The sequence below is a fragment of the Amblyomma mixtum genome, chromosome 2 (genome assembly GCF_055824585.1).
Source record: "Amblyomma mixtum isolate Tamu chromosome 2, ASM5582458v1, whole genome shotgun sequence".
NCBI lineage: Eukaryota > Metazoa > Arthropoda > Arachnida > Ixodida > Ixodidae > Amblyomma > Amblyomma mixtum.
Window position 1 is genome coordinate 116,430,687 of NC_143013.1, and position 13,031 is coordinate 116,443,717.

Here is a 13,031-nt window from a genome sequence, read left to right on the forward strand (position 1 = left end):
CCGACCTCTCGTGCTCCCCTCAGAAGTCCGAGCTGCTGCTCATCCGAGGTCAACCCGGCCTCCACGGCCATCCTCCCATCTGCATTACTGCTAGTGGTCAGCCCATCCGCGAAGTATCCACCATTAGGGTATTGGGGCTCCTCATCCAGAGCAATCGGAAAAACACCGACACTCTAGCTAAACTTACAGTCTCTGTATCGCAGACCATTCGTCTAATTCGTCGCATTGCTAATAAACATAGAGGCTTGCGAGAGGCTGACCTCCGACATCTTGTTCAGGCGTTTGTTATCAGTCGCCTCACATATAACCTCCCTTACCTCTACCTTAGCTGCCAGGAACAGGACCGCGTTGACTGCCTTATTCGACAGGCTTACAAGGCGGTTCTTCATCTCCCCCACCGGACCCCCACGTATAAACTACTGGCATTAGGGGTCTACAACACTGTGACGGAGCTCTCGGAAGCTCATCTCACTTCTCAGTACGAGCGTCTCACTCACACCTCCACGGGACGTCACATACTCGACAAGCTTGGAATAAGCTTCGAAACAACCGCACCCGACAGGGTCCAGCTTCTACACCATATCCGCAGTAACCTTATCGTTACCCCTCTTCCTAAAAATATTCACCCAGAGTATCATGTCGCTCGCCGCAAGCACAGGGCTAAGTCTCCGCACAAAAAATATTTAACACATCAGACAGCAGACTATGTCGACGCCGCTGAATACCGCGACCGCGAAGCGTTTTCGCTCGCGGTTGTAAAATACTGTGGACGGCCGCTAGTTGCGTGCTCCATTCCCTTCAGATCGCCTGAAGAGGCCGAGGAGGCGGCCATAGCTTGGGCGATGGTCTCCACCTCTGCAGAAACCATCTTCAGCGACTCTAAATCGGCGATTCGTAGTTTCGCCAAAGGCCGGGTCTCCCCTGTCACCCTCTCTCTCCTCCACTCCACCAAACTTCAACTCCGCCCGATCCAATTGATCTGGGTCCCTGCGCACTCGTCGCATCCAGGCAACGAGGCGGCCCACAATTATGCCCGAGGATTCGTCGACCGGGTTGTGGTGTCGCCCGTCCTGCGGACGGCGAGAGATCGTATGGTCACATTTCATGACATAACCATGCACTACCGCTTAGGTAGACTTCTATATCCCCCCGCACATAGTTCTCTCACCAAACCCCAAGAAGTTGCGTGGAGGCAACTCCAAACGAACACCTTCCCCAACCCCGCGATATATGCCCGCATATACCCTGGGGTCTACTCCCCTTCCTGTAAAATGTGTGGCAAACATGCCACTCTATCCCACATACTCTGGGCTTGCCCTCGGGACTACCCCCCTAGAGGCTTGCAGCTCTCGAATCCAAACCAGTGGGAGGCCGCATTGCTCAGCTCCGACTCGGACACACCGATCCGGGTTGTGACAAGAGCCCTAGAAGTCGCCGAACGCCACGGGCTCATGGCCACTTGATGGGGCTATAACCCCACACCGTCAGATACATCTGGCGACGAAAATAAAGTTTATCCTCCTCCTCCTTTTCAGCCAGCGTCCGCTTCGGGAGACGCGGTTGTTGCGACGCGTGTCTTTGCTTTCACACTTTCAGACTTTCCTCTTATCTTTTCACTCTCTTCTATCTGCACGTGCAGCGGTGGTGGCTCGGCTTGAGCCAGTCGGCAGGCCCGTGCACTTTTCTTTTCATCTTTAGACAGTTTTAGCTGAGCGTTTTTACGGCCAGCGGAGAGGAACGGATGAGCGCAGACGCCACTGCGCATGCGCACGTCGTTGGGCTGGCCAGCATTTTTACGGAGCGGAGCTTACGCCCGCTGGGAAGCCCTCTCCAGCGAAGCGATAGGCAGCGCGCGAGCGTGCGTAAGAGCGCGCGGGCGTGTATGGGTATTAAAAATGGCAGCCTTTTTTGTGCATCTAAAACGCAACACTTACCCAATAAATAACTAAGAACACAGAACCTACCTTTACTAAACAGTTTCAGCGCATTATTAGCTGGCTTAATTGATATTCCTTTCGCTCTAACTCGAATTGTGACCTATAGGTGGAGCATCAGAGCAATTCGACTCTAGTCCGCTCGAGAGGACGGGCGATCCGCCCGGCTAAAACTGTTTTCTCGCGCGCCTCCCCGCTGGTGTATGCGCTCGCCCGCTCCGCCCCGCAGGCCGTAAAAACGCTCAGCTGAAACTACCTATTCTCTCAGTCGCAACAACAAGGCAACTTCTTGCATCGTCTCCCCCATTATGCTTAGAAACTTGCAGAGGCACCCGGCGGACGCGGTAGCCACATTTCCGTACCGACGAAAGCCTGCTCGTACTGATAGTCAGTACACTAGATCAGTTAAAACCTTGTAGACTAATCGAAGCTACGACGCGGAATGATTTTGAAGTGAAAAGCTTCACTGCGTGGGTGAGAGCCGAACTGGTGAGTTAGGCGCATGAAACGGCGTCTGAGCGCGCGACGTGAGCAGACGTGTGTGTTTTGGCTCCGCCGGTTTTCGGCTGGGGCTGCGACCCAAATCATCTTACCCCGGCAAACTGGCGTCTATTGATCCGGAACCTTGAGCGGAACAACCGGATACCATAATCGGCCACGTGGGCCCATTTTCTTCAAATTTACGGCCGATTTTCGACCGACCGCGTCGCTACCATCGTTAAGCCTAACGGCAATGCCGACGCTCGGCCGGTTGGACTCGGCCCTCCGAGTAAAAATGAAGAACTCCGTGCTTCAATTACGCGCCTACGACCCTGAGGCGATGGCGTGGACTTCGGTCCCCACCATCGGCGACACATTTTTGGCGGTTTAATTCCAAAATTCGGAGTCAAGCTTTGCTTCAAGCGGCTGCACGCCAATATCAGGACCAAGCCCGCGGATGCAACGTTCGGCGCCGCCTCGGCCGCTGTCGCATCGGTCGCAAACATGAAAGCTCCCGCCACGCGCGCCACGGGAAGCAAGGGCAAGGCGTTCACGAACTGAAAGCCGCATTCAATGCTCAAACCCGCTCCTGAAGACTACGTTGTAGTGATAAAGCCCCAAGAAAGTGTGTCCCTTCACGAGGCGTTCACGGAAACCGGCTACTATACCGCTATTTCGGCGTACCTCGGGCCGGAACGGGCCGTGCCATCTCCGTTCTGCCCTCGCTAGACCAAAACATCATAATCGTGCGTACCTCGAACATCGAGGCGGCCGTCCGGCTCATCGGGGACTTAGCAGTTAATACCGAGAAGGGATCGGTCAAGCTTCAATGTTACCTGAGACAAGACGGCGGCAACACGTTCCACGGAGTGATCGTGGTCACTAACACGGAGACCACAGAAAGTCTCCAACAGCGAGTGGGCTGGCGCGCCGGCACCATCGTGGAAATCCGGAAATTTGGAACATCCAAAAAGGCCAGCATCACCTTCGCGGGTAAGGAGAAGCCCCGTTACGTGCATTATGACGTCATGGTGGTGTCTTGGCAAAATTATTACAAACTATCCCAGCCTGCGGCCAGTGTGGGGCCGTAGGGCATCGCGCGGATGCATGTCCGAACCTGCAGCCGGACACGTGTAGACTGTGCGGACTCCAAGCTCCGCTAGTGGATGGGGTGAGGGCCCCTCACAACTGTGTACCCCGGTATTCTGTGTGCGGTGCCGCCCATGCCACCAACTCACGCGACTGTGTGGCAAAATTTCGCACACCAAAAATGGCCGCCCAAATGGGCAAGAAAAATCGGCGCCCAAGAAGAAAAGCCGCCATCTCGGGCCTCCAACCTCCATGGATGATGGATGGATGGATGGATGGATGGATGGATGGATGGATGGATGGATGGATGGATGGATGGATGGATGGATGGATGGATGGATGGATGGATGGATGGGTGGGTGGGTGGGTGGGTGGGTGGGTGGATGGATGGGTGGGTGGGTGGGTGGGTGGATGGGTGGATGAATGGGTGGATGGATGGATGGATGGATGGATGGATGGATGGATGGATGGATGGATGGATGGATGGATGGATGGATGGATGGATGGATGGATGGATGGATGGATGGGTTGGGTGGGTGGATGGATGGATGGATGGATGGATGGATGGATGGATGGATGGATGGATGGATGGATGGATGGATGGATGGGTGGATGGATGGATGGATGGATGGATGGATGGATGGATGGATGGATGGATGGATGGATGGAAGCGCCCCCTTTGAAACGGGGCGGTGGCAACCGCCACCATGCTCAGCCCTTCTTTTTTAAAATTTTTTTTCTGTTTACTGTGTTCGCAATTCTCACCAAGAATCGCCATCATCTTTACCTACGGTTTCCCACAATTCTAACCTTATGCCACATCTCTGCTTTTCAGCCACCAATCCTCCAATCGCTTTTTGCTAACTTCCACTGCAGATTTATTTACATGACCATTGTTATCTTTAAACCCAAGGGCCTCAGGAAGAGTGACTGCGCCTGTATCGACATCCAGATGGATACCATCACATTTGATTATGAGGGTTCAATTGTTTCCACAGATCTACCACACACTGCACATGTGTCATCTTCTTCGTTAAAATTTCTTTTTGTACCTGCGCGTTCTAAGACACCCTGACCTAGCTTCAAAAAGTAGGGCACTGCCTCTTGAGTTATCATAGAAAAATTCTTTCCTGATCTGCCTTTTCCAGTATCGATATAGTTCTACACTATGTTTCTTTTCCATTGAATTCATCCAATTTTTAACTTCCGCGTTTTTAACCTGTCGTTTATTGCTCTTTCTTTCTCCGTCCTCATGACCTGCATACTTACTAGTTCGTTTTCTAGTTCTTTTCCGCCACTGTGAGTCAACGCTCTTTCTGTATAAATATTTAAATACCTTAGCTGCCCACCTGTTATCGTCCAATTTTCTCAGGCGTTCTTCATAGAGTATTTTACTCTTAGCTTCTCGTGGTTCGAACGATGCCCAGCCCATATCCCCTTGTACTGCCTCGTTTGTGGTTTTGCCGTGGGAACCTAGTGCTAATCTTCCAACAGCTCTCTGATTTACGTCTAATCTCGACTGAACTGCTGCCCTTAAGCACAGAACCGCATTCCAGAGAGAAAGCCCAGGCACCATTATTCCTTTCCAAATACCTCTTAGTACTCAAACACCGAGAAGCTGGCGCCACCTCCCAGAGGTGCTGGCAAGCTACCGTCGACCTGGGCAGACATTGTCAAAACCGGACACCTGGTGAGTGGTGCGGGCGGGGCTGCTTCGTCCTCCCCCTTTCTCACTCATCTCCCTGGGTAGCGCAGCGCCGAGCAAAATCAAACAGCAGCACTCAGGGCCCAAAACGAGATACTGCTAAAGAAAATTAACGAATTGGAATCTAAAATGCACCAGCTACCTTCTCCCTCCTGTTCTCCCGCGGCTGAGATGGAGAGTAAGCTCGTGGTGCCGAAGGCGGCAATTAGCGCGGAGACCGCATTGCAAGCCCATTTCGAGGCCCGCTTCGGGGCAATAGACGACCGATTCGCCAGAATAGAAATCCAAATCTCAATAGTTGTCAACGCCACCTCTAAATTGCAAGAGACAATCCCCGCAATGATTGCCCAACAAATTGTGCATTCCTCGCGCCCCTCGCACAGGCCCGGCGGTCACTACAAGGACGTATCCGGGCGCCCTCTCAAACCTCCGAGGCGCACCCCTTAGGTAGACGACGACGACGACAGCTGCTCGCTCTCCGCTGTGGAGGACGCTTCCCTCATCGCGAGTGCTGGCTTCGGAGCAGCGTCGCTACAACCCGTCCTTAACCTAAACAGCGCTGACCTAAAGGACTATGGCGAGCAGCCCTAATATCAGGCGCTCCCAAGAACCAATTCGGCTACCGCCGTCTAAATTGTTCAGTAGAACTCTCGGGGCTTCCGCTCCCGCGCAAAGTGGGTGGATCTCCGACGTTTCCTTTCAACCCTCGACTCGCTTCCGGCGGTGGTTGCCCTACAGGAGCCAGGGAGAGGCGCAGCCCTTAAAAATTACGTCACCTTCCAGCAGTACCCCTCTTCGTGCGTCTGTGAAAATAAAAATTATACAGCTACTCTAGTCGACTTGGAACTTCGCACTGAATACTCGTACGTGGTGGTGACACTCCTTCCGCTCAAGAAACGCGATACACCACTCCCCACACTCAAACTCAAAAATGTAACGTTCGCAGCACTCTTTAGCCGCGCTCTAAAGGCTGCGGGCAGAGACCCCCTTGTGATTGTAGGCGATTTCAACGCCCACAGTACGCTTTGGGGTTACGTGCGTGAGGAGAAGCGAGGACGCAAGCTAGCGGAGCTTGCATGCACGCTGGGCCTGACTCTCCACACCGACCTTGCATATCCAACGCGGATGGGTAACTCCGTGACCCGGGATACGTGTCCGACCCTTACCTTTACCAAAAACATTACACACGCAGAGTGGGCCAACACGGAGGGAATCCTCGGTAGTGACCACTGCCTTATCAATACCACCGTAACGATTAAACCAATGGCAAGACCCCATGAAGAAGCGCGGCTCCCTGACTGGAATAAATTCCGGCAAAGCTACATCAATTCAGCCTCTATGCACGAACAAGGATACGACGCGCGGACACAAGGATTGGTTACACACTTTCGTTTGACGGAAACTCAACTTCAACTCTCGGAGGCAACGCCGGAGGTGGACAACAACCTTCTGCACCTCTGGGAGGCGCGGCACAGCCTTGTCCGCAGATGGCGCCGCCAAAACACAATAGAAAAAAAAATTACCGACGATTACGTTACTTCCTAATGCGAAATTTGAGAGCAGCAAATAAGCTGTTTCACCTTTTCGATAGATTGAGGCAAAGAAATCGAGCAACACATGTATGCGCTATCACAGAATTTTTTTTTTATTTTTCACACGTATTCATTTAACAAAGACTCCACTAACAGTTCTTGACAGTCATGAAGGAAGCTTTGGTTTGGTTTGGTTTATGGGGTTTAACGTCCCAAAGCGACTAAGGCTATGAGAGACGCCGTAGTGGAGGACTCCGGAAATTTCGACCACCTGGGGTTCTTTAACGTGCACTGACATCGCACAGCACACGGGCCTCTAAACTTTCTCCTCCAAAGAAATTCAACCGCCGCGGCCGGGATCGAACCCGCGTCTTTCGGGTCAGCAGCCGAGCACCATAGCCACTGAGCCACCGCGGCGGCTAGTCATGAAGGAAGCTTTGTGGTCGGAGAAATAGACTGATATATGTTCGACTTGGTACACCAATGCTTGATTCTCAAAGACGAGATCTATACAAGTGCCTCGCGAGGTTGTCACAGCCGTGGGACGCGTTACGAGCGAGAGGAACGGGATGTTCTCCCGCATAAGTGTTAGGAAATTGCTGTTTGTCTTTATGTCAACATTAAAGTCCCCCACTACTAACATCGGTGTGGATCGATGGACGGTTAATGCGAGTTGCAGGAAGTGCACGACGTCTTTCGTGAGTGCGGTAGGGGCGAAGTAGGCAGCTACTACCAGCAAGCCGTTGGGCAACTTTGCGGCGCACAGTTCGCCAACTTCATGTGACGTGCCAGACATTTCGACTGGTATTGCAGAGAGACCTGTGCGCAAGTAGATAGCGACTCCCGCCGCTCTGTTGTGGTCTCTGCGAGCACCACAGCAGTATAGGAAATCTATGATTTCGAGAGGCTCTTCGGGATCCATCCAGGTTTCAGCAAAGCAAAGTACAGAGGAATGGCGCAGAATGTGATCGTGGTGTACGTCCTTGGCATGTGCGGCAAGGGAGCGTACGTTAAGAATGTGGTTGTGAATGATGAATCAAGTGCTGCCAGCGAATGACGCGTCCATCGGCTGTCTGCGTGTGTTACTGATGTGTGGTTAACATATTAAGCTTCGCCTGTAAGAGTGGAACGCGACAGCGTCTTGCAACGCTGCCAGGGAGTCCACAGAACGCCATCGCCAATTCTGCTGTACGCCTTGCTGGACGGTAAATTTAATTTTTGAGGAAAGGAAATGTATCTCTCTCGCATATCTGGGTGGACACCTGCACCTCGCCGTAAGGGAAAGGGGGAAGATTGGAGTGAACGAAGACGCCGTATTAGCTAGACGCGCCTTTGTTCATTCCAAACCATTCAGCTGGCATTACGGAGTGGCTAGCGTGCTCGTATCGCACTCCGGAGACCCTGGTTCGATTCCCCAACTCGACCAATTTCGTTCTCGGTTTTATTGATTTATGCCGTCTAACTAGAAAGGTTAATTAGGCTATTTCATATTTATATTATTGTATTTCTATCCATCGTGTTCTGTCATTAACATGTCAATTGTTGGAACTGTCTAGGATGTTCGACACAACGTATATGAAACGAGCAACGTCTTACTGAGTGGGGAAGTGCGTGGTGGTGGAGGGAACGCGGCTTCGTACTTATCTGTTTTTTTCAGCAGCGTCTCTTTCCGCGGACGCTGTTGTCGCTGCGGCGCGCGTCTTTCATTTCTTTTCTTCTGACCTCTTCATTCTCCTCTATATTAATTAGGCTAATTGATTAATTAAGCAATTAACTGAACTCAGTCCAACTTAGTTGCAGCATCACTATACGATCCCTTTGATTGGTTGCATGTTTACTAGCCAAAGTACAATTGGCCCCATTTGAAATTCGCGCACTGTGACGTCACGAGCATTTCGACCAATTGAAAAGCGTGACATTGGGGGCGGAGCTGGTTACGAGGCCGACGCCGACGCCGACGCCGACGCGAAACCCAGGAACGGACGCCAAGGAGCTGCGCTCTAAAAAACAACAATTCGTGTCACCGAGCTCACCCAGCGAGCGTCAGAATACGCGGCCCAACTCGCCGACTCAAACTGGGTGAACCGCTGTAACACGGCGGCCAGACATATGTTTAGCCGGGGCACGTGGCGCCTCTTCCGCGCCCTAATTGACCCGGCTCAAACTCGCGCCGAGACAAAAACATCTCTAACCAGCTATTCATAGCGTCGATGGAAATACTTCAAAATTAGCGTGCAAACTTCGCGACCAGTATCTTTGCAGTCAGCAGAAGCCCCGAGGGACCGCGTACTCGTATGCAGGTTCAGACAACGCGGAGCTGGATGAGCCGTTCCAGCTGCACGACCTGAAGGCGGCCCTGGCTAAAATGAAACGAGGAACGGCACCGGGCCGGGACAAGATAACTGTGAAACTGCTTGCCAATCTTCCCGACCCTGCCTGCGAAACCCTCCTCGCTTTCATCAACTCAATCTGGCTTCGTGAGGCACACCTCCTGATAGAATGGAAGACCGCCGTGCTAACTTTCATTCCGAAAGCCGGCAAAGCCATAAGCACAGACAACATCCGCCCCATCTCCCTCACGTCTTGTGCGGGAAAGCTGATGGAGACCATGGTGCGGGACAGGCTGTCTGGGTTTCTGGAAAACCAAAATGTATTCGCAGACACCATGCTCGGTGTCCGCCCGCACCGGTCTGCGCAGAATGTTCTGCTTCAACTCGATCGAGAAATACTGTATCCTGTCCAATACCCCTTTAACGATAAGGCAGTACTCGCCCTAGACTTGAAGGGTGCTTTCGACAACGTCGCACACGAAATTATCCTGCAACATCTCTCCCAAACCAACTGTACATAACACATTTCAATATATGAAGCAATTTCTCTCGTATCTACAATTTCTCATCCGAATTCAAGACGAAGATCACGGTCCCTATCAGCTGGGAACGAAAGGAACACCACAGGGCGCGGTCCTCGCGCCGTTACTTTTCAATCTGGCCATGATGAAACTCCCGGCTGAGCTGGCGCAGGTCGAGGGCGTCCAGCATGCGCTGTATGCTGACGACATAACCATCTGTGCCAAACATGGATCGGCCGGGGACATTGAAGCCAACATGCAAAAAGCGGCGGAGATCGTGGACGCTTACGCCCGCCGCTGTGGCCTTCAATGCTCCGCGTCCAAATCCGAATTTGTGCACATTCGCCCGTCGCCTAAGTGCAACACCAAAATTGAACTATCTCTGGCCAGTGGCCCGATACCCGAACAAAATGAGATCAGAGTACTTGGTCTTCTTATCCACTAACATCGACAGGTTTTTACAACACTAGCCAAACTGCGCAAGGTGGGGGACCAGGTTGACCGGATGGTCCGCCGGGTTTCCAACAAACGCGTGTGGTTACGGTGCAAAGACGCCTTGCGGCTGGCGAATGCTTTCGTGAGCAGTCGAGTACTCTACTCGACTCTTTACTATATCACCTGCGCAAGGTTGACGAGAACGCCCTCGAGATGATTCTCAGAAAGATGTACAAGCGTGCCCTCGATCTCCCGGTGAACACGTCCAACCAGCGCCTCATGGGCCTGGGGATGGTAAACACTTACGCGGAGCTCCAGGAGGCACACTTGACCAACCAATACACAAGACTTTCAAAGACGCCGTCGAGACACCGCCTATTAGCACGACTACACATCCACCACCCAACACTGATGGAAGAGTGCGTACGCATCCCCGAAGTCTGGAGATTCCTTTTTTTCATCAGTATTACCTTCTATGCTTCGCACTAATCCTTACAAGTTTTGGAAATCCATTAATCCTTCACGGAACACACCTATTACTTTACATGATGAGGAGCATAATCTCATTCCGGAACATGTTGTCTGTCGCGTTCTAAATTCTTTTTTCTGTTCAGTTTTTACTAACGAACCGGACGGCGAATTACCACACTTCCCTGTCTTCGATCATCCAGCTATGCCAGACATTTTGTTCGATAGCAATGGTATTGGGAAACTAATTGAATCATTGAAAGTGTCATCGTCATCTGGCATTGATGGCTTGAACTCTAAAGTGCTAAAATATACTAAAAACGTGGTTAGTGTCAATTTGTGCCATCTTTTCAACAGTCATTATCATCAGGCGTGCTTCCGCAAGACTGCAAAATCGGTAAGATTGTTCGAGTCCCCAAGAAAGGTTCATCGTTTTCATGTAAAAAATACCGCCCTATTTCTCTTACGAGCATCTCTTCAAAACTAATGGAACATGTTATTTATTCTCACATCGTTAAATTTTTAGTTTCGGTCAAGTTTTTTCCTTCCTAACCAACACGGCTTCCTAAAAGGACTTTCCTGTGACATCCAACTAGCCCTTTTTATTAATGATCTTAGTTCTCATCTTGACTTAAACATTCCCGTTGACACGCTCTTCCTTGACTTTGAAAAAGCTTTCGATAAGGTATCCCACAAAAGATTACTACTAAAACTTTCACGTCTTAACCTTAGCCACTTGGTGTTAAAATGGCTACAAAATTTTTTGACCAACAGAGAGCAATTTGTCTGCGCGAACAAATCATCGTCACCTCTTTCCCCCGTTACTTCAGGTGTACCACAAGGCACAGCGCTTGGACCCTTGCTTTTTCTAATCTACATTGACGATCGTCCCTCTAAAGTCAACTCGAACATCCGATTATTTGCCGACGATTGTGTAATCTACCGCCCTATTACCAGCAGAACTGACTCTGACACCCTCCAAACTGATCTAACCCAAATCGAAACTTGGTGCAAGCATTGGCTAATGTCCCTGAATATTACTAAAACATGTACATGTATGATTTCTTTTCATCGCAGGCAATCCCATATTCCCTCAAAATATGTTCTTTTCGGTACTGAGATATCATCTGTTCTTTCCTGTATCTTGGCATCACCTTAACTCATACCCTAACATGGTCTTCGCATATCACGAACATCGCCAACGACGCTAACCGCACCCTTGGATTCCTACGTCGAAATCTTCGTTTTGCTACCCCTTCTATCAAATTATTAGCTTATAAAACATTCGTCCGACCTAAACTAGAATTCGCATCAGCAGTATGGGATCCTCATCAATCTAACCTTTCTATAATCCCTGAAAAAGTTCAAAACCGCGCTATCCGTTTTATTTATTGTGACTACTCTTACTATACTAGCGTGTCCTCTTTAAAATCCAGAGCAACTTTGCCTAACCTTGAAACTAGAAGAAAAATATCTCGACTATGCCTATTCCACAAGTTCTATCATTCACCTTTAGTATCATCTATCATATAAACAGCTCATTGTCCTTCTAGCCGCAACAACCACATCAAGACCGTATACCCACCCGCTGCAAGAACTACATCTCATTTCCGTTCTTTTTTTGTCATATCATCTCGGGACTGAAACGATCTGCCGCCGGAAGCCGTACACATCGTCAACTGCATCGACTTCAAGAAAAAGATTGAGGCCGTCCTTATGTAATCAGTAATCTTTATGTATCCTGTAATCTTTATGTATCCTGTAATCTTTATGTACTCTGTAATCTTTATATAATCTGCATGTAATCCGCCCATCCCCCATGTAATGCCCCACAACCGGGGCCTTTGAGGTAATAAATAAATAAATAAATAAATAAATAAATACGCCCTGCACGTGCGTCCTCTTCCGGCCAACATGACACGTGACGACCACAGTGGCAGGCGCCTTGCGCGGACAGAAGCACTGACCCGCCACTATGGAAACAAACACGGAATCTTCTACGTGGACGCCTCCGGCCCTCACCATGGGGGGTGGTACACGGCCGCAGGCGTCCACCAAAACGTCGTGGTGAACGGCCTAACGTTCCTAGCTCGAGACATAACACATGCGGAGGAGGCCGCCACTGGGGTAGCCGCCGCAGACCAGGAATCGCGAGTCATCATTACTGACTCGAGAGGGGCCTGCAGAAATATTCAACGGGGATACATTCCTTTCTTTGCGTATCGTATCCTTCAAAATAGCGACTACCTCGGGGCCCCCGCGTCTCGAACGATCGTCTGGGCTCCTGCTCACATGGGCCTTCAAAGGCAATGAAACGGCAGATGCCGCTGCCCGCGCGCTCACTCTCCAGGCAACGCCTTCAGACCCTTGCGAAACGGATCCTGAACCCAACCCGGCCCTCACTTTTCGACAGATTACTGAATTATACCAATCCGGCCATGCAATTTATCCTAAGCCCTGTAAGGGCCTTACAAAGACGGGGATTTGGAGCCGGCACGCTTGCCGACATGCGCCTCACGCTGCTGTTGCACATGAAG

The 13,031-nt window shown here is 50.8% G+C and overlaps 2 pseudogenes; both read left to right on the forward strand.

The window, feature by feature from the left end:
* Positions 1-2,667: 2,667 nt before the first annotated feature.
* On the forward strand, positions 2,668-5,799 carry LOC149360675 (uncharacterized; annotated as a pseudogene).
* Positions 5,800-10,096: 4,297 nt separating this feature from the next.
* Positions 10,097-13,031, forward strand: part of LOC149360676 (uncharacterized) — a 31,820-nt pseudogene continuing 28,885 nt past the window's right edge.